The 20,553-nt window shown below is 36.8% G+C and overlaps 1 protein-coding gene across 2 annotated transcripts in view; it reads right to left on the bottom strand.

Moving 5' to 3' along the window:
- casz1 (castor zinc finger 1) overlaps window positions 1-20,553 on the bottom strand; it is a 186,979-nt gene that overhangs the window by 129,996 nt on the left and 36,430 nt on the right. For both annotated transcript variants that reach the window (XM_082144842.1, XM_082144843.1), the window contains exon 3: window positions 14,658-14,770. The gene's annotated coding sequence lies outside the window, so the exon portion shown is untranslated. The remainder of the gene's footprint in view (window positions 1-14,657; window positions 14,771-20,553) is intronic.

Below are 20,553 nucleotides of genomic sequence, written 5' to 3'. Positions count from 1 at the left end.
GGTAAAAAAGCTGTCACAGGGATGCACCTTTGTACCTAAAATATACATATCAGTTTCTAAATGCTTCATATTAGAAACCTTTGAAAGGGTACCGCCTCAGTGACAGTACCTTTTTTTTTTCCTGAGGGAGTAATTATTTAGTAATTAATTAATTAGCAAAAACAAATTTGCTTTTATTTATTTTTGTTTATACAAGAGATTTATTATAATGCAAGAAAATTAGCCAGTGGTCTCTGAAAACACATTGACCACATTTGTCAAGTAAATTCATCTGGATTTAAAGATGATTTTGGTAGAGAGAAGACATTTTTTATTTAAAGCATTTCTTGCAGTGCGATATCTGCTTGTATAACAATTGATGCTAAAAAGTCTCAAAATGCCTGCTTACAAATTGAATTACCTTTTCAGTTAACCAGAGTTTAGGAGCCAATGACCTGGTATTTCCTCTCGAGCGCCGAGGGAGGGGGGTTAGAGGCTGCAGGCATGAGTGGGCATAGGAGACGGGCCAGACTGGCACGAGACTCGCGCCCATTTACTCCTCACCACTGGGCATGCTTCGTGCGAGGCGTGCTGGTGGCCTCAGTCTTGAGAGCAAATTAGATCCACTTCATTAAAATATTCCAGCCAGGAACAAAAGGATGAGGGGTGGAGGAGATGTGCTAGAGATATGTGCCTGACATACATGCAGGCCAGCGAGATCTATGCACATCTGACAAACAGATTGCCTCACTTGGAGAAAAAAAAGAGACACAGCCCAAGGGGGAAAACTTAATCAGATATAGATGTAAAGTCAACGCATTGGATTATACGCTGTGCGAGTGTGTGTGTGAGCGACAGAGAGAAAGAGCAGGGAGAAAAATGGCAGAGGGCATATTTGTTGTACCACATCCCTTTTGTAGAGGTGCTATAATGTGTATGTGCCCTTTGTTCGCTAAAAACCTCAACATGACTCTTGGTTATAAAAACTTCTGCCTCATTGCAATTATACAAAAGAAAATGAAGACTTTTGGGTTGCCCTGGTAACCTAATTGCATCAGTACATTGCACACAGGAGCCAAAGTAACTGAATTTTGATGAAAAGGCGGTGATAATTTACGGCATTGAGAAATTAGTTGCCGTGGCGACGCGTTAATTACATCTCAAATTAACAATGCAAGTGTAGTGAAATTAAATATAAATCATATTTTTTGCATAAATTACAGGGGTTGATTAGTGCGAGGTGCCAGGAGAGAGAGGTTGGGATTCCACGGGCCTGTCACATCAACCCTCCCAACACCCCCATCTCATTCAGCTCCTCTTAAAAGAGAAATGCCGTGAGCTCCTTTACACGCCAGCGCTGCGCCTGTGTTTGTGGGTTTGTGTGCCCGTCTGCGTGTCTTCTATTTAGCATTTTGATCTTTTTCAGGTTGATGAACTTCTCTACTTCTGCCACTCCTGGAAAAGCATTAAGATGTCTTTTTTTTCTCTCTTCTAAATGATCGCTAATGGATGTTAACATGCGGTATGAAAACATATCAGTCATATACAGCGGGGTCTAAAACATCTGACACCACTAGTAAACTTATTTTTTGCATTTGTCTAATTTAATAAAAAAAATCATAATTATGTATTTTAGAAATAATACATATAAATATAGAAAAAGTATTTAGTATAATAAAGTATACAGTATAATAATGATAAGGGTGATAATTATTATTACTTAGAACAATTATATATTTATAACAATAGTTTTAATACAGTTAAAATAAATGTAGCTATTACATTTAAAATAAATTCCCTACATTTCTTTTATATTTTACATTGTAATGTTTCTTTGTTTAAATTTTTTTCAAGTTTGATTCTGGAATGTGGTCATTTCCACCACAGCTTTTTAGAAAAAAACGAAAAAAAAAACCGACATGTGATCTCATACATATTGAGTAAGACAGCAGGGTTAAAGGCAAATCAAAATGTTAAGAATTGGGCCTGACACTCCTGAGTGAAACATTCCATGTGGCCGATTTTGTGTATGAAGGTTTGTGTTGTTTAGTCGCTCAATCCCACACGTACAGTGGCATGTGTAACCTCAGAGAATCAAGAACAAGCCTCCAGAGTCATGTCGGCTGGGGGGAGGGGAGGGGGGGTCTGTAGAGGAGGAGGAGGAGGAGGAGAGAGAGAGAGAGAGAGAGAGAGAGAGAGAGAGAGAGAGAGAGAGAGAGCACAAACACAACAGCAACAGGAACCAACTTGAGCCATCTAAATTATTCATCATCCAGATGGATTCCTTTCTCCTTGAATTTTCAACTCAAATAGACCTATTCACCTACAATTTTCATTGCCGCCTGTTGTGTCCGATGTCGCTCAAACCACAAAAACAACACACACAGACGTTCAAACCACAGCTGGGAGAAAAAACAACAACAACAGTGAACACACACTCTTCTTTCTTTCTTTCTTATTTACTTTCTTTCTTTCACGGGGAGTGACATTGGGGGAAGGATATAAAAAAAGCCTGCAGCCCCCAGAGACAGTAACTATCTGCCATTTAGCCGCTAAAATGTCAGCAAAATTTAATGAACTCCACGTGTCTCTCTATCAGTCCTTGAAAAGTATTTTATGTCTTCCGAAGCATCCCAAACAGCATCAAATTAAAAGTGTATACAGGATTTACACTTAAAAACATAATGGATTGCATCTGAAAATCCCTAAGAAAAAATGAGAATTAAAGATTAATAACAATAATAATTTTAATATAAATATAAATAATAATAAAAATTGCTGCTGCTCTCGGTTACACATCTCTCTGTTTTAGTAATCAAATGATTAAAATAAAGTTTGAAGATAGTTTGTAGGGTAAAGCACAAGAAAAGATGTGTGAAAGATGTCATGAACTCAAAGGAAGAAAACCAAACTAAATACATAATTGGAACCAGCCATGTGGATAAAAAATGTCAAAAATTAAACTTCAAACCATCTGTGAGACTGCAGTCATTTACAGTAAATTAGGATAGTTAAATTAATCTATTTAAAAATGGATTACATCTTATTTAGATTTTTTTTTTTTAAGAAAAATATATTTAACTATTGTTAAAGAAAATTTTTTATTGTTGATTTTATCTGGTTTTAACAGTATTTACATGCATTTTAGTCCCTCTTTCTTAGTCACTTTCTGAGGAAACATTTGCAAAAGCCACAGAAGACATGCCATAATAAAGCGCTTTTGAAAATGACCAAAGCAGGATTATGATTCTGTGGGACACTCCCATGAAAATTATTTTGCCAGACTGCATTATGAAACATTTCCATCAAAATACGCTTACACAACACTGCACACGGCTCTCCATCTCTATTGTGTTAGCCTGACGCTCTCTTCTTTATCTCACCTCAGTCATTACAGCTCATGTGCCAGGATACAGATGGACAGCCTACATTACCAATATGACCAACCTCCGCTGGCAGAGGTCCATTCACGCAAACTTACTTCCTGGCCTTGGACAAGGAGGTAGAGATGACCTCAGCCTCCAGGGGCAACTCTTCCCTTGTACATATCCACTTATAAATGTGCCTGATGACTTTTAAAAGGACAAAGAATCATTAGGAGAATAAGTAGCCTTTCACATATTCCTTCTGCAACGCCCCCTGAAAGTAATTCCAATGCATTTACACAAAAGAGAATTGCTTTACTGGGAGAGGCAGTGGTTTAATGGTCCAATACGCTCTTGGCCCAAGTACAATTATCTTCATATGATGGTGCAAAAAAAAGGGAGAAAAAAAAAAACGAAGGCTTTGAAGGAAAAGTGGGTTCAGTGAAATGTCAGTGTGCACACAAACATTTGGCCTTTTATGAGTAAATAAATCATACAAATGAAAAAAAAAGAAAAAAAAACTCCTTAAACCAACAGTTATTACTCTTTGCACAAACAAACTGCAGTTGATCAAGGCATAAAGAAAACATTCAACATCTTTAGTGTAAAACAAAAAGCAAGCACAGTAAATCATACAGAGAGACTCCAAATGCAGCTCTTCGTACTGATACAGCATTACTTGGTTTCTTTTGGATCGATTATATAATAATGGACTTGACAAGAAAGGCAAGTAATGGTCAGAAGGTAGAGAAGCCCATCCTAAGACACTCTTTCTAGTGCGTGTTTTATCTACAAACCTCCGTGCGGTCGACTGAGTACTGCAATATGTAATAAGTCAGTTGAGTTAGTACAAAACCTGTTAAAAGAGTCAAAGTCTCAACACGCCTCTGTGTACAGGGGCTAAAACTGGCATGACCTGCCATACAGATTATATTAAGCAGACGTTTGAAGTTTAAATAAATAGACCCTTTCATTTTGCCTGCAATATGCCTCACTCTATAAAAAAATCCAGACCCTCCCAACAAGATTAAATAAAAAACCCAAAATAATACAGACTCCCACAGGGCAACCAAAGGGAAATAGCTTTATTAGCAGGAGTAGTTTTGGAGGACGGCCTGCATCTCCTGAGCTTGTTTTATTGAAAGAACATTTCTGAGCATTTACACTCATGTTTGTTCTACTTATGGTGCTTTTCCACTGCATGGTACGGCTCAGTACGGTTCACTTTTTGCCACTTTTTCTTTCACTGCATGGTACGGCTCCTTTAAATAGCACCACCTCGGTTGGGTTCCAAGCGAGCTGACGTGTAAACACTGCAGGTTACTGATTGGTCAGAGAGAATCGTCACTTCCACCGTCATTGGATATTGCTCCTGTGTTGTGCATTTGTTTGTGTCGCGTTAACGATTATGTCACGGCAGTAGAGACGGCGCGTAATTTAAATGTGAAACACAAAAGGAAATATTTTTGTGTTTTAGTCCCATGAAAGTCAATGGATTTTTTTGTTAGTAAATGATGACATGATGATGAGAATTATGTTCATTTTTAGGTAAACCATCCATTTAAAGTTTTTATTTATTTATTATATGTACTCTTAAAAGTTGGTAAAATTATAATTGAATCAATATATGTCAATTTTTTTTATACCAAACGTATTGATGAAGCCCAAGCGATTTCATTAGATCATTTTGTTCCAAACATATATTATTTTATGGGTTCTTTGGAACACAAAAGCAGACATTTTTACGTTTTTGTTCTGGTAGCCCCTTCCATGCAATTTGTGCTCCACAGAAAAATAAATGTGATTCAGGTTTGGAAAAACATGACATTACAGAGCAAATAATGACCGATTTTTTATTTATGGGCAAACAAACGTAAACAAATGTGTCCAAAAAGAAACTTAAACTGTGTGGTTAAAGCTGATATTTTCCCTATTTTGTGTATGAAGCGTAGACATATTTAAACAATTCTAAGTATCTGAAGGAAATTATTTGTAGGCATCAGCACAGTATACTGTACACGTATAAATTACACACACAAGACAAGAACCGAATCCAGCAGACAGTCTGTCTTAGCAAAAATTCTCCCTTTCCAGAATGAATTGATATGGGTGTTTAAACATCCCATTTTGTGCTGGAAGTGCTTTCACTCAGTGCTAAAGTTCTTGCGGCGGGAAAGAAATCAGTTAAAATTGAGACCTGCTCTTTGGCTGTTGACAGGTAGAAATTTGAAACAACTATATAGCTGGTAATGGGAGGGAAAGAGGAAGGAGAGCCCACTAGAACCTGACACTCCCATTAGGACCCTCCTGAAAAGTGAAATATTTGATCACGAGAGGGAAATTGAGCAAAAATGAACTGAAACTAGATATAGTCGACTTACTTTCCCGTTCACGCCCGATATAGATGTCACTCAGAACTTAATAAGCTTTTGAATTTCCATTTTATCACAGAAAATAGAGTGTGAGAAATAAAATCAGCCAGTTTCACCCTAATGGACAAAGTAATGGAGAGGTGGAACTGACACAACACATTTTGTCTGTGGTAATGCCATCAAAATGAAAGCATATTCACTGCTGGAGTTTTCAGAGAATCAATTCAAACCAAATAGTGGCCCTTTTTCTCTAGGTTTTTATTTCATAATGGCTCCAACAAATACAGCACTTTGGCTTTCGGGCAATGGGGTGTCACTCAGGGCGATAGCAACAGAGTCACTTATCCAATAGAGTCGAGTCCTGAAGCCAGTGAGCAGATCATGTATTTCGATTCACTCCCTCTCTCTCTATTTCAGCTCAGACGCTACATTGGTCCCACAGGAAAGGATTAGCTCACTTTTAGACCGAAGTGTTACATATGAGGTCAGGTCATATCAGATGACCTCTGTGGCTTGCTGCTTGGACTGAAACTGGTGAGCCAAAACATGACCGGCCGACCCGACTCGAAGCTCACTTCAAAAGAGACCAGCCTCAGGCCCGTCACTGCAAACAGCTCTGAGAGAGCTGAACTCACAGCCAGATGGACCTCAGCCAATCCTGTTCAAACACCAGGGACCGTGTTCAGAGAGAACGGGTGTGGTAGCAGCCTCAACAAACCGCATTACTTAAAACAGTTAAAGCCATCATTGGTTTATTTGAATCCTTCTGTTCTACAGAGACTGAGGCCCAGTTTTTGTTTTAACACAGCATTTTAAAATGAAAACGATCCTCGTCCATACTGGAGTTTCCACTGCATTTCAGAAAAAAACTCTGTCCACACTACACGACCGGAAACGCTCATCACATGACCATTCATGCACACTGGGCATGCGCGTAGTGTAAACAGTTGCGGATTGCTCTAATAATAGCTGGCCTTTTTGCGCATGTAGGCAGCTGCAGTATTATAAAACGTTGAGTTTAACTGCACAATGGCTGCTAAAAGTTCCGTCTCCATGTTATTGTTTACATGGTCGTCAAGGCTGGTTTGATACAGAGCCGTTGAGAGAGATGGCTCAGGTCTGTTATTGTCGTGTTCTGGTAGCGTAATGTGGGCAGCCACGCCTTTGTTTTCAAAAGTCTCTGTTTTGGTCCGTTTACACTGAAACGCAACCCTAGAGTTTTAAAACTAAAACGGGGTCTGCAGCGCATCCAAAAGTCTTCGTTTTCGAGGGTTGAAAACTCCGGAGTAGTGTAGACAGACTAGACACCAGGCGTAACCATAGCAAAAGTTATGCATTTAAAAACGAAAACACACTAGCGTAAACGGCCTGACTGTACTCTTTTATGTTTGCAATCTCGAAATATTGAAATATTGGGATTGTAGGTCACAAAAATATGTGTCCAAACATAAGTAATTTTGTAATTAATATTATAACAATATTACAAATATTATAATCTATCTATCTATCTATCTATCTATCTATCTATCTATATATATATATATATATATATATCATCCCACATATACCATGACAGTGCATTAATACATAGATGGTCGTGGTATAAGCGGAATAATTCACGGAATAAATTCATATGATAATAAATGAAATAAAATAATTTTATATTGTACTTCTAATGCACACTTATCAGTGAATTTTACCGTATACCATGTCTAATTTTCAATGTCTGATCATTTTCATGTCTGAATTTATTCCGTGAATTATTCCGCTTATACCACGACCATCTATGTATTAATGCGCTGACATGGAATAAGTGGGATGATTCATGTATACAGTAGATAGATAGATAGATTGACAGATGGATGGATGGATGGATGGATCCTACATAAAATATTTTGATTTATATCACCAATAAGTAATCAGTAAAAATCTGATTCTTTAATTGTTATTTTCAAGTTATTAAATTAACCTCAAACACAACTTTAGGGTTAGAAATAGAAGGTTAAAACAAAAGTTCCACATTGAGTACAACTGGAAATCGCTTCTTTAAAAGTTGTTTTGTTAGCCAAGAGAACAGAGAGTTGACTGCAAGATGCAAATCTAGGCTTGCTTTGTTTTTGACAATAATTACAGAAAGTGAACAAGAAGAAGAGTCCTCAGTCCCCAGTGTTCTGCTGCTCTATTAATTATTCTGAGGAAGACAGATGTTAAATTGCGTATGCCCATCAGCACGAAGACTTTCACAAGATTTATCATTCATGTAAATCATGAATAAAATATTTCCTTGCCAAGAGAAAATGTTACATCTGTTTGGTGCATCACAGTCACCATGATGCAAGAAAAATCCGAAACTGGAAGACTTCGGTGACCACCTATACGAACACAAAAAGGACAGAGTTTATGGAACTAAAATGTTTTTGTTTTTTTTCTACGCAGCATGAAATTAGATTAAACAGATGTTGAATTCATTAATATGAATAAAGCTGTTTTAATTTTGTTTTTACTGCACATTTGCATAAGCCTTTAGTTATGTACCAAATAATTGAGACGTTTGCCTCTTGACTTTGGAGTACAATTTTGCTGTCCAGCTTTATGTTGATACTTCATTATCCTCATGAATATTCACAAGCCAAAGCCACTTTAATACAGTGTTGTGAAAACACGAACAATATTTGTATCTCTTTTCACTTCGCATCCGCCCACAAGCTTTAGAGGAATAACAGTTGTTGTTTTTTTCATCTCTTTCGTCTCATAGACCACCATGCATATAAAAACATAGTGGCCAGAGGCCATACATTTTAATGGAATCTCGATTTTGCGTTAGTTTTATTAAAAATATTTTTTTGTTCCAATGACATCATCATCATATATGAGGTAAAACTGTCCCCATCTCTCAGTGAAACGGCACCAAAAACACATCAAAACACAGTAATCCTTATTTTCTTTTAGGTACTTAATTTAAAATATATTACACATCTATGGAGCAAAATGCCCAGTTTTAATCAAATTCATGCAAGATGCTTTGCCTTCCTCCAGACGCATAAATAAGTAAGCAGTGACAGACAGAGTGTCATCTGAGGAAGGAGAGAGGGAGGGAGAGAAAGGGAGCATCAACGTTCCAGGAGGAGGAGGACGAGGTCGGGACACGAGTCTCGGGGACGCGGGCCTTTCGCGTCGCCCCCGGCCACCATCACGTCGGCCTGCCCCCGGAACAGACAGCCAGGCTCTCACAACAGATGGAACTAATGATGCGCAACAAAAGAGATCATTTCACTGTGGTCCTGGGGAAGCCACAAAGAGCGCTGGGACATTTGAATGATAGGGCCAGCAAGTCACTAGGGGTTAGATATGGGAAGCTTTTATGGAGGTGGAAAAGTGAATAGAGGCTCCCCGGCCCTCCTTCGGCCCCTTTGATGTCTCTCACAGAACCAGTGTGCCACTTTTTAAAAGGGAAATATGAAAAGTGGAAGACTAGGGCCTCTGCCAATCTCTTTTTCATCCTTCTTTATGGGGCTTGTCAGCAGGAAATCCCCTGTTTTTTGAAGACGCATGAGTTCATGGCGAATGTACAGTTTGATGTTCATGTAGGAGCACTGAGGAGTAAAAGGCTGGAAGACAGTAAAGCGCTCATTGAAATTTTCAAAAAGCTTTCAAATAAACTCAATACAATCAAGGCTCTGGCTCAACAATAAGGATTTTTTCTGCTTGTCCTTCCAACACTGGTCCCATCACAAAGAAGTTTATTTTAATAAAATTAAATAATTAATTAAGTAACAAAAAACAATAAATATAATAGTATTATTATTTATTAATAAATGTTTTATATATATATATATATAACATTTATATATATATATATAAACTAGTAAAAAGAAAAGCTGAACTAGTTTACAAATAATATATATTGTTAAAATTGTTACTGCCTTTAGTTATTATTTTGGAATAAATATAAAAATGCACAAAAACACTAACTTGATCAAACTGATATATTTTTATATATTATTATAAGTTAAGTACGCTACATTAAAACTCACAGTTGCCTTGTGCCTTTGTAATTGAATCCTACTCTGTATAAAAATTCCAATTCAACCTGATCTGACCCTTAAAAATAACATTCATTGGTATGTGATGTAGTCAGGTTGATTGAATAATATTATATAAGATATTAGACTGTTTTTATTCATTTATATAGTACCGCATGAAGCATGTTTCTACAGTATGTTACGGAAAAAGTTGAATTGTTAACAAAAAGATCAATTAAATAAAATGACTGTGCACTGAAGAGAACGTATGCAAATGAACATTGTTCAAATAAAAATATATCTGCATAAGATCAAAGGCTTGTACTTCAAGAGCATATGAGTTAAGTGCACAAAGAGCATTCTGATATCTATACAGCCTAGATTTCAATGACAAAAGAAATCCCATATATCATTCACCTAGGGGTCCATTCAGACCATGATACCACACTGTGGGACACCATCATTTAACTTCAGTTAGAACATTGAGGAGGGGGAAAAGGGCAAAGGTACCCTCACTTTCGAGAGAAGGTTCTTATTTAATGGCTTATTCTACATGGTTCAGATACAGCTTCCTCACATTCAGAAAAAAAAAATCTGAAAAAAAGAAAATTCTCCAATTATTTGCCATTTCGAACCCTGTAACGTAAAGTAAATGAGTAAATAATAAGAGATTTTTCATTTCAAGATGAACTATTCCTATAAGTGCACATCAAGCAGACTAGGCACGTTCCTTCTGCAGTTTAAAAATAAACAGAGGGAGGAAAACAGCGAACCTTCAAACACCTAGGGAGGGGATTTAAGTAAGATGTGAAGCGTTCAGCAGCTCAATCCGCTTCCCTACTTCCACACTGTAGATATCAGTGAAAGTTCAGACCGATGCTGACAAGAACAGAGGAGCGTGTCGTTATTAGCGGCAGGTTAGTTCTGATAACACTATCAGCCTCCTCCCCCCAGGCCAGCGGTGCTGGGCCTAACTCTCAAATAAAGCCGAAGTGTCTCGACTCCCTGGCACATTAGCTCTGATTACAATGACCTTCATTATATCAGCTACCCTTATTATACACATAGAGCACAGCGCTCCCTTGGGCTGCAGTATAAAGGAGAGGAGGTGGGGCGACCCGCTACAGAAGGATGCGTGCGTGGCATGTGACTGACCGCGACCACGGTGGTCCTGCACAATAACCTTGGCCGAAAAACAGGATATCAGCCCATTGTGCAGAAGTAAGGTTATTGTTCACAAAACAACAATGCTTGGAAGAAGTGTAGAAAAAAATACTTTTTAATGCATTTCAATTGGTCCATATTACACTACCTATTCACTGTCACAGTCAAACTACACTAAAAAGTGTGTGGAAACCAACATGCATCTTTTGAGCATTTAATAAAATAAAATAAATATCTGGGTTGGGTTTTCAATTAAATTAAATTAAATTATTTACATTTTTGATTTCAATTTATTTGGGTATATTTTAGCTATAATATCCATTTTGCTTACATTTGGAAGAAATGCTACTTTATTCTGCTACCGTTTTTTAATCATTCATCAAAATAAATCTGGTTTATAAGAAATCGCTTTAGGAATCAGACTACTTTGGCTGCGCCGTATGTTTTTGATTCACTAAAAACAATGCGCAGACCGATCGGTGTATGATACCGAACACACCTAACGGTTCATGAGAGTCAATTTGTTCCTGAATTGTCTACACTGGCCATGCTGAATGTTTTGATTCACTAAAAACAACTGATTCATAAGAGTCATTTGGTCATCAATCGGACTACACTGGCCATGCTGTATGTTTTGATTTGCCAAAAAGAACTGGTTTATAACAGTAATTTGCTTGTGAATCGGACTACATTGGTCATACTGAAGGTTTTTCATTCCCTAAAAAGGGTTGATTTATTCATGAATCGGACTACATCGGTCGTATTGTGCCTTGACATTATTTCTCAGTACATCTTTTTTATTGCCTCACATCCAAAACAGACTGCAAACTCACATTCACAAATCAGGCAAAATATAATTTCGGTTACACTTTATCTTAAGGTGACGTAGTTGCATTACTCAAAAGTACTGAGTAATAATAACTACATGTACTTACTACAGAGTTACGGTTAGGGGTTTGGTTTAGGGTAAGTTACTTGGGTAACACTTTATTTTACAGTGTCCTTGTTACATATGTTACATGCACTTACCATTGTAATAACAGTAAATTATGCATAATTACATGCAAGTAACCCTCAACCAAATCCTAATCCTACCCTAACCCTATAGTAGGTACATGTAGTTCATTAATATCACTCAGTACTTATATATAACTACACTGTAACAATGACACCTTAAAATAAAGTGTAACCGTTACTTGTAATTCTGCATAATTTACTGTTATTACTCTAGTAAGTACATGTAGTAACATGTAACTATGTCAGTTACATGTTACATAAAAGTTTCTTTTGCTGTGGCGCTAAAGAATCAAAGGCAGCTTAGAAAAAGACATAAAATATAAAAAATATAAAAAATATAAAACATTTCGCTAATGCTAAAACTAATACACAACAACACAAATCCACCTTTATATTCATATGCATCACAGGAGTCGTGTAGCTTGGAGATCATGATGTCTTAATTTGCCTGCAGACGCATAATCCTGGTCACCTCCAGCCTGCAGTCAGAGCCAATGGATGCTGGCAGCAGCTCTAAGAGGAGAATGGAAGCTGGACCGGGGCCCTAACGGAAAAGCTTGGGGACTCTCGTCACCACTTAGCATACGGCATGCTTGTTAACTTCAATTTTCTGCTCATTCTCACTCACAGGGCCACAGGGCTAACATTCTTCAGTTCTTGGCAGACGCACCCTCTGGCGGGGGTGACCACCCCTTTCACAGCAGGGGAGCGGGATAAAGACGGCAGAACGCGGCCCCTAAATCTCCCCGCTCATCTGTGCGCGCCTGCTGGCTCTCGCAGCATCCTTCTCACTCTCCTGCCAGGTGCCACCATGGTAGCCGTTACCCATGGAGACCTGCCTCTCCCTATTCACTTAGCCTGGCTAACCGAGCATCGAGCAGTAGGGGTGCGAAGGGAGGGAGGAGGGCATCGGTGCAGTCTGCAGGGGGCCGGTGTGTTTGTTTTGTGGAAAGCGGTCTAGAGAGCTGGCTAAATCTGCTTGTTTTGGATTAGAGGGAATTGGGAGGCTGTAAGCACTGGTTTAGGTGATGACTCCTCAATGGCTAGTTAAGGAGTACAACACCTGCCGGACCAGTGAGATGCCCAGAAGGACATAAAAACTGTCAAATAAAGTCCTTGTATGCTTTTTTTTTTCTCCTGGCATGCTAATCTCGTTAACAAAATGACTGACTAAAATGTTCGTTAACGAATCGTTTCGGATTCATTCATTGTTCAGCTTCAGCTCATGTATCTGAATCCCAGATATTGACTATTATTGAATTATTTGAAACAATAACGTTCTTTCTAGATTTGTCCTCTTAAAAAAACTTTAGTGTCTTGCGCTCTTATTTTTTTTCTCAGCATATTTTCATCAACGGTATATTCTAATTCGAATCCTTTCATTATTGTCATGATGTATATTTTTTGGTCTCGTTATCGTTAACAAAATCAACGATTTCTCAAATTATTATTGTTTTATTTCATCAACAATGACGAGACCAAAAAGTGCACATCATGATAAAAATGTTATCATTTTAATTAAAACACCACTAATGAAAATGTATACATAAAAAAAGGTATTAACAATGTTGACAGTTGCTAGAATATGATAGTTTCAAATAATCCAGTCATTTTCAATAATGGTTTAATGACATGCTTTGCAAGTGGGCTAATTAAGTCAACCAGTCGCAGCCTATACATATGAGATTAATCATATATATACAGTATATAACATAAACACACAGTATTATTACAACAAAATCACAAAAGTGAACTTGAAGCAAGCTAAATGCTAGTCAGAATGTGCCAATCACGCTATAAATATCTTTCCACAACAAAATAAAACACAAACAATGAATAAATAAACTAAAATAAATATTACAATTGTGTACTCATTATAATGTTATTTCAGGAGCTCAGCTTTTCACAACAAGAACAATTTTTGTTAACTAAATTTACTAAATCGAAAGAATATTTTCGCCATTAGACAAAAACTATCACCAAAGCAACTTAATTGAATACAAGTGAATTAAAAAACTGCAGAAAGTCGACATATATTCAAGCTCGGATGATTCACGCAAGTTCCTACATGTGTTCTTTCCATATAAAGTTGCATTTGTGTCTCAGAATTGTATTTATGGAGTGAGAAGCGGAACTAGTGGCAGATGAACAGGCACCTGGTGAACATTGAACGCTCCTGGGCTTTTAGGGCTTAATTAATCAAGGCCTCTGGGTATTATGACATGGCTGGTCTTCTCCGTGTGTGTGACTCAATTAAGTTGTTTCGTGAACCAGAGGTGTGACTTCAATATTGCTTAGAGTCACTGCTATCACACAAGCTGTGGTTAGCATTAACGCTTTGGGCCAACCGAACCAATTGCAAACATAGCCTTGTCTTCATCTGCTTCACTGACAAAACACAGTAAGGCGAATGAAGGTACGCTACTTAACATGATGTACTTCAGTTCCAAAACCTGCTTCCTATTGACTAATCGCCTGCAATCCAGCTTAGCTAGCCGCTATTTGTGCTGGTATAGTGTCAAGACATACATTTATAAATCAAGACATTGTTTAACAGCATAAGTTGCATGAAAAACAAATGGCAAACACCAACCATCAAAAATATGTCAAAAATATGTCAAAAAAGGAGAAATGGAGTGGAAAACACGTTTTATGCTGACTGATATAACTATTTGTCAAGTAATTGGTCACTAAAGCAGTCATGAAAACTATGCATTATGATACATCGTGACACTGACCTTCAACATCTATTGAGTGCTCCAGTTCGACTCGGTCCTGTGGGTCACTGTCTACTTGCCAAAACTCAGCTTGCACGTTCACACCACACTCTTACATAGCTGTCTGTTGAAGCCTGTAAGGACACAGAAAACAGTTATGGGTACACATTTTACTACCAAACCATAAACCAAAGGCAAACAAAGATTTTGATGAACTTTTAAAAAACGCCTCCCCTTTGCCACTTACACAAATCAGCATTCAGTTCGTGTGACGGTTTTTAATGCAGCTTTTTATACCAGTACTGTCAGTGGCTTGTATCGCTCACAGAATTTTATAAACACCAGGCTTTCCGCAGCACAATAACTACTTTCATTTCATTGTAAAACCTGTCAAAACTCCAATTAGATATTTAGAGAGAAAAATACGACGTTCAATTTGCCCAAACAAACCACTCCGTAAGTTAATAAAAAGGCATTATCATCCATCTTGGGCTCTTATTAGATTGTGTATATACGCATGCTATCCTTTCAAGAGAAACAAGGGTTTGTGGGTAAAACACAAGGGGAGTGCGTGCAGTCTATGAAAAACAGTTTTCTTGAGCATGAGTGATAAAATGGAAATAAATTGATTTATTTTGGCATCTCACATGTTAAATACCTTTTTTTTTCCAGGTTCTTTCTGTCTTCATACACTTATCAATATAACCCTGATATCACATACCATATACAATGAGTTATTTTTATAATACTGATGCACTTTAATGAGCTTTTTGTGTTAGATAAGGGTTAAAAACAACAGAATGAAAGGCTTTAAATTCCAAATGAAAGAACAGACTAATAACTAGACGATTTCTTTTTTAGACCAGATAAATACCCTAAAAACATAATAAATAAAAGTAATTATTGCAGCTGGTAATTACAATGCTAATTATATTGCTAATTAGCTTATTGTGATGTATACTGTGGATGGGGCCTTCACTACGCCTCGGATCACACAGGAACAAAGTCAAAACGGACTTCAGCCTAAATGATAAGAGCACTACTGACTACATTATGTTTGTTTTAATATTATCAACTGATTGCGTATTAACATTCAAATGTCCTATCGGCAACAATTTACAAGGTCCATGTGACCGTTGTAGAATGACATCATTATAAAGACTTTTGGTCTTACAGACTGAAGAGGTTGATTAGTTGGGTCCTCAAATCATTCCTTTCTAAAACCATCTTGGAAAAGAGCCCGAATAGAGAATGAACTTGATTTAGAGTGCCAGGAAAGGGTGGATAGATTATAGTCTCTATATAATCTCCTGATCCTGGCGTCTGAGGTAAATGTAGACTCCGAAACATTTAACACACAAATACATGCTTGTACAAATTTAACAGGAGGACCTCAAACACAGACAGACTTTATATATATATATATGCATGCAAAACCTACTGTACTCATATACTGTCAAATCAATAGTATTACGTCAAACGTCCTACTAGCACATATAAATATTGCATGATATAACATTATTGATGTATTTCTCCCTCTCAAATTTCTGTCTGGAAAAAAAAAAATTATTGAGCATAATGCAATGACGTACATTACAGTTCAAAAGTTTGGGGTCAGTAAAACTTTTTTATTTTTCAGAAATACATTATTTAATTGAGCAAATATGCATTAAATTGATATTCATCATCTTAAAACATACTGTATCACAGTTTTAAGGATCACAACTGTTTTCAATATGTATAATAATAAGAAATGTTTCTTGAGCACCAAATCAGCATGAATGATTTTTGAAGGACCATGTGACACTGAAGACTACAGTAATGATGCTGAAAATTCAGCTTTGCCATCACAGGAATAAAATACATTTGAAAATATATTCAAATACCCAAAAATATGTTTTAAATTATAATATTTCACAATATTAATGTTATTAGTGTATTGTTAGAAACTTTTATAGCATGAGAAACTTTTAAAAAAACAAGCACACTTAAAAGTGTTGAATATTGATTTTTAACTTCCTTCAAAAAAGGAAGAGCTTACTAATGTCCGCATTTAATAACACAATTAATGAAAAATATCTATAGCATTTTTGTCAAAGAAACCGTTTAATTCTTGTTCCTGTAAATCCAGAAAGCAGAAACAAGAATTAAACTAACAGTGAAACAACAGGAACGTATATTGCATCTTTTGAGAGTGCAATGTTTGACATAAAATATTCACTTCATAACGCTTGAAGACGGGATGACCTGTCGTGACACGAAATGTTTTTCACTACATTTTTTAAGCATGATCTCACAAACAAAACAAAAAAAGAAAAGAAAAGAAAAGAAGAAAGCACACACCCAAAAAGGCACAAGAGAAACCAATCGTTCTTACTGATGCCACGATATTAAATAATGAACGATGATTAATTTACGCATATGCTTTTTACTGTAAGTATGATTCACAGAGATTTACGCTGAATAAATTCTGTCATTGCATTGATCTGGATATTTATCAACAGATGGGGGGGGGAATCAAGTACATATTGTGATATGAACTTCGAGGTATATGAAGGCCCTTGGCATATGAAAGGAATAAAGTGTGTATGTTTGCATTGCCAGGTAACCGTCGTGTTTAGATCCGTGGTCACCTGTTAGACAGGAAAACCTTATCTAGGTTTTTCACTGTTCAATAAAACAATGAAACAATGTTTATTCTTTACAGAGGTTAATGAAAAGGAGTGGCAAAAAAAACAACCAAAAACTGGCATTTTAGTTCAATAAGGAAAGGGTTAGAAAACATAGCACACCCTCTGATAACACTGATAAGATACTGTGTCAGGAATAACGAAAGTTAATGACAGAGTCTGTTCATCTCTCAAAATGAAAGAATGATTTTTTTGGGATATCTGCTGATCTGTGCACGCAAATAACAACCTGTGACTACAGCTGCATGGCTTAATCACAGCAATACAGGGAGGGAATATGTAACATGCCAACTTCTCATTATCAAATCCAAATTAATAATTTTCCTAACAATACACCACCTGTCTCCACCTGTGCAATTTTCGGCACATTGCGGAAAGAGAGAAATGCAGGTTTAAACACACTGGTACAGTAGTGCTGACATAAAAAAAAATCTGAACTGTTACATAAAATCTCCCTCCATTTCCTTGTCTTTCTATAAAACCACACCGCAAACAACATTTCCAAAACTCAGGGTTAGGTCACAAGCATTCAAGTCGTTGTGTGAACTAGAAGAGCTGGATTTTTCCCCAAACCACACTTTTAATACCTGGTACCTCCCTGACTTAAAATCATTTTTCGACGTCACGCATTTTATGAACATTCTCCGATGTTGATTGAGTTATTCATACCCATCGAACATCACAACACAACAAACAAGTTGGTTTCAACTAAATCTTTTCTGAACTGTGGATCTGAGGGGAGAAGGGATCAAGCTTTTATTCTTGCTCCAGATGTAATGTGATCATTCATTCTTTTTATCTATTAATGATTTCAAAGGCTTCCAACCATTATTGCTTTTATTCTCTGGAATAAAACCCAGCTGCTCTCTTTGTAGTGAGTCTGTGTGGGTGTATGTGCTTTTGGTGCTACATGGAGGGGGTTGGGAGGGAGAAGAAGAGAAAAAGGGAACACAAAAAAGATGAATATCTGTTTTTTCAACAAAAATATTCACATTTTACACTCAACAACAAATTACCAATGAGTGTTTTACAAGCCACCCAAGTGGTAAAACTAATTAGCGTGTAATCCTGACCAAGAGCCTAACAAACAAACTACATAAACAAGTTACGACAGTTTCCACAGAAGGCTTACAATTTGGTCTTTGGTTTTTAAAGCATTTTAAAGCATTAGAAGGACAAATCCCAAGTTTGATCAACATAAAATTGGCCTAGCCTGAAAATTAAGATTATACAACATTGGCATAAACCACTGAACAGCTGTTTTATGTAATTATTAACTCATTTTAATGACCAAAAATGCCATATAACGCTATGTTGTTTGCACGCAATCATTACAGGATTTTTTTTTTTCCTGTGTAACTTTCCTTAAAATGAAAATAACAAGTAACATCACTTGGGACCTTCTCTATAGCATGAAAGGCAAAAAAAAAGTAGTAATTTGTCCTCAAATTGTAGTGTTGACTGCATTTGACAAGCTCAAACATGCAACTCTGTGATTTTTATAATATATTTTTATTTATATTTAATTATTGTTTTTTAATGACTTTTTTTTATTCATTGTATTTTTTAAATTGTTTTTATTTTAAAACATATTAAAACAAATGTATTTGGATGTTAATGTTATCGACACAGGTAATGTTTATCGACACAAATTAAGTTTTTAAATTGCATTAAATTATGTCCCAAACTTTGTTGCAAAAAAACTCATCTAAAATGTATAGATATTAAAACAGATAATATAAGCAACAATATGACCCACTGGGGATGACAATCAACCGTATAGTTATTTTTTTGTGTGTGTGAGTGTATTTTGTACCCTATTTGTAGAAAGTGCATTTTAAAGTTTTGTAGATGTTTCAAACATTTTACCCAGAAAGACAAATGTGCCCCGAATGGGTGTGAATGTGCTTGTGGACTTGTTGATTACGCATGCGAGGAGTGCCGCTGTATTTTATTGGAAAATTTACACCCTTGGTGTGATTTATAGAAATCAGTAGTGCCCACAAAGCAGTAAAACTCTAATTGTTTCCTCCATTTTTAAAGTCTATCCTCCATTAAGGAATCGGTGGGTAATAAAGAGCTTTTTTAATCAACCCTCTCTTGCTGATGTGTTGACGTTTGAACAGTCTCGCCTACCTTACAATGCAAGCTTTTACTGCTGAGAACAATGAGGCTAAAATATTAGAACATCTCATAAGTGTTCTGCAACACTTAGCTCTTTTTCTCCACTCTTCAGCTATGACTTTCTAAACGTGTGCATCTACTGTACAGCTCATCTATATAACATGTACCGTTTTATTTGGGTCATACATACTGTATTGTGTAAAATAAAGATGTCCCGTCAGCTAATCCTGGTATCATTGGGAAACGTGTGACTCACTGTGTACTTCAAATCCATCTCTACCTATTTCTTCAAGGAAACTAAAGCCAAAATACCATGGGAAGAAGTTACACCCAAAGTACCAGCAAATATCTAAACATAGAATTCAGTCTAGGAAACACATTATATACATGGGCCAGAAATGGTACACCAGTTCAAATGAATATCAGAAAATATGAATGAATAATTCAGTCGAACAACAAACTCAATTCTTAAATAGTTTTATAATTATTGCAAATACGTTTTCAACCTCAAAAAAAAAAAAAAATGGTTTCAAAATGTATGTCAAAAGTGTGTGTGTATATATATATAGTCTTTAGTAATATACCAAATTAAAAATAGTAAATAAAATTCTGAAAAAAAATTCTGAATCAGATGTTAAACTTTACTTTCAAACACATGCACACACTCATCTCTTACTTGCTCATATTACCAAGCCCAGGGATATAAGCATGATGGCTGCTCAAAAGCGCCATATCAATGTAGCTGTGATCTCCTTCATCCAGCAGAATCTGTCCTGCATTATAAAACACTTTAAAAGTGAGAATGAGCGTGTGAAAACGCCCTTCCCCTACCCCACACTCCCAAACAGGCTCTGATCCGGTCACCGCAGGATTCCACCTGGCCCACCTTTGCCCACCGGCTGGCAGTGCCACTGTAAATCCTGGAGCTATAGCTGGAGCCTGGGCTTGAGTAATTAATAAAAGCTCCATTACATGCCTTGTGGCCGTTGTTTGCTATTTCAACACCCCATTTGTGCCACGATTACAGTCATTATCAGTCAGCGACATTAATTCAGCCACCGATGCCGGAACTGCATACTAATAAATTGGGCTCTAAAATTTTG

Source organism: Leuciscus leuciscus, assembly GCF_965113295.1.
Source record: "Leuciscus leuciscus genome assembly, chromosome: 18".
In the NCBI taxonomy this organism is placed as follows: Eukaryota; Metazoa; Chordata; class Actinopteri; order Cypriniformes; family Leuciscidae; genus Leuciscus; species Leuciscus leuciscus.
Note: the sequence above shows the minus strand (reverse complement) of the source record. Positions and strands in the feature narration are given on the sequence as shown.